A 2,825-nucleotide genomic window follows, 5' to 3' on the forward strand; every position below is an offset into this window, starting at 1 on the left:
CGGGCATCGGCAGTGGTTTTAAATTCCTTTTGAGTTCAAAACGCGCGCGCGCGGGTGTCGCGGGGCCGCTGTGAACGGCGCGATGCAGAAGAGGGTTGCAGCGAGAAAATCGGGAGGGAAGAGCCTGCACCGGGGGCTGACGCGCGGAGGGTGCATGTGCTAGGGGGTGGACTAGCGCGAGTGCGCACTCAAAAAAAAAATCATTTGCACGGTAATTCGAAGCCTGGATTTCAGTCGATAAAAGGATGCACACACGCCGCGGCGCATACAGAGGGAAGAAACAAATGAACAAATTCGCGTTTCAGAATAATGCCCGGCAATCCCATCTACCCGCCTCTCTCGCCGCGGCCTCCTCTCTCCTGCCTCTCACCCGCTAACCCCCTCGTCTCACCCCTATTCCGCGGGCCAGCCTGCACTCCTCGCTGCCCTCCCCCCCTCCCCTCCCCCCCTCCGTATCCCTCTCTTCGTCGCCTCCTCCGCCGCCTTCCTCCGCCTCGTCATCCCCCTCCCGCGCCGCCGATGCGCCGTGGCACCCGCTCTCTCTCTCCTCCGGCACCGCCACCCGCGCAACCCCACAACCCTACTTTTTTCATTCCGTCCTATCAATTGATCAGGTTTTAAATTTCCGCGTCCATCCGAGCCGCGCCTCCACCTCCTCCTCTTCCGCGTCCTCCACCTCGTCCTCCTGCTCCTCCTGCTGCTGCTGGCTGCTTCTCCGCGCCACCCCGTACGTCCTCTTTCGGTTCTCGTCCATCCATCCCCGTACCCTCGCCCTACGCCGCGGTGTACGCCGGTGCCACCCGTTCGGTCCTCACCCGCCTGTCCCTCCTCTCTGTTTAATTAAAAGGACACATTAAATTATTTTTTCAATTGAACCCCCCATTGTTACTCGCAGACTGCTGATTCTATCCAATCGTCCAGCTTCTCGCTCGCACCCGTGATAGTCGTCTCTCTTCTACTCGCGCTCGACCATCCACCCCCTCGTCCCTCCTGCCCGCCCTACGTCGCGCCCTCCCGTCCGCTTGCAGTCCCTGCTTTTTTTCGCGTTAGAAGCTTTGTCAGAATACGCCTGCGCTATAGTATAGGTACACGGTCACGTACGTGTGTTTACGCGTGCCCGTATATTTCGGCGTGCACGCGTGTGCGCCCGCGCGCACGGCCACTCGCGCGTGCGGCGCACATGTACGTGTATACGTACGCTTCTTTTTGTTCCTATTTGCGCGAGAGACCGGGCGAGCGAGCGAGCGAGCGAACGCTCTCGCGCGCGCTTTCCTATTAATTGGGAAATACCGAAATGCGCGGAATATCGAGCACCTTGATGGCACGGCTAGCATGCCCCTCCCGCATCCAGGGGGTTTCACAGGGACAGGGGGACAGGGGGACAGGGAGAAATAGGAGGGGTGGGGCACGTGGGTGGGTGTGTGGGTGTGGGTGTGGGTGTGGCGACGATTTTTTCGACGACAGGCCTCTGCCATCCGACCGTCCTCGTTAAACGAATTCGACGGCTTTCGCGAGATTGGGGATGCGAACGAAGGCTCGCGAGATTTTTCCTCAACTCGAGCTGCTCTCCTGCTCTCCTTCCTCTCACCTGGAGGAAGACCTTGAAGGAACTCTGGCGTACCGTTGTTGCTCCACCATAGGCATCGTCGCGTGTGGAAACAATCTTGGACAATCTTGCTCGGTTGCTCTGGAACGCTCCACTCTTTCTGATCTTGCTCCAGTTTATTACTTTATGTACCTGATAAATCATTTCAATGTAACAGTTTCAGCGAAATGGAACAACGTAGTAATTGTAAGGCTAATTTGAAAGCAATTGTGTATAAACGTGTGGAACGTTGTTTACCGTCACGTAAAATTGTTTATCTAATAAATATAAAATAGATTGAAAAATAATAATTTTAATGTAAATTGCTGCGGATATAATACATCTAAATGATAATTTATTAACTCATAAGTAACTTGGCGTTTAATTATCTGTGAAGTCAATAATTACAGTGTTAATTAATTTCGTTAGATATATCGTATCCTCGGGATATATCAAACGCTGAATAACGCGTGATTTCTGCGTCAATATAAATGTCATTGTCAATCGTCGCGCTCCTCCCCTCCCACTCTGCGTCGGTCGATGACGCTGGTTAAGTTTGAACAGCGTCAAGATACGAAAATTACGGCAAGGATAGGCAAGAGAGGGAGAGTTTGTTGGTGTAATTCGATACGCAACGCGAGGTAATTAGGAACAGTCGAACGTTGTTTAGAAGTCCGCGTTTTAATCATCAGAGTCATAGGTCAGCGCCGGTAACACGTTAAAGCGGTTTACGTCGCGTTTATCGAGAACATCGATACATCGGATGTTTAATAGGATTTTACGTAACGTGAAATGGATTCGAACAGCGTCGTCGGCCGCCTCGGTATCAGAGAAATCGCATTATAGTTCGTTATAATCAATGCATTCTTATCCATTTCCTATATTTCCGATCGACGCGCCCATTATTCGTTTTGCCGCGCAGGGATAGGTATCAGCTATATGTGTCTGTTTATTTACTTTTACGTTATTACGCATCACGAGAGCGCCCGCATAAACACAGGGACTGCAGAATTATCAATTTTTAATTAATTCGAGTTACGTCGCTTCGGCATGCTTGTCGATTTTGCGATAATCAGTTATATATAATATCTGAGAATTGTATTATTGTATCACGTACATTTTTTTTTTATAATTCCAAACTGCCTTACCGAATTGTTCATGATTTTGCATAATCGGATCTAGCGAGAGAGAGAGAGAGAGAGAGAGAGAGAGAGAGAGAGAGAGAGAGAGAGAGAGAGAG

Source organism: Trachymyrmex septentrionalis, unplaced genomic scaffold (assembly GCF_001594115.1).
Source record: "Trachymyrmex septentrionalis isolate Tsep2-gDNA-1 unplaced genomic scaffold, Tsep1.0 scaffold40, whole genome shotgun sequence".
Taxonomy (NCBI): domain Eukaryota; kingdom Metazoa; phylum Arthropoda; class Insecta; order Hymenoptera; family Formicidae; genus Trachymyrmex; species Trachymyrmex septentrionalis.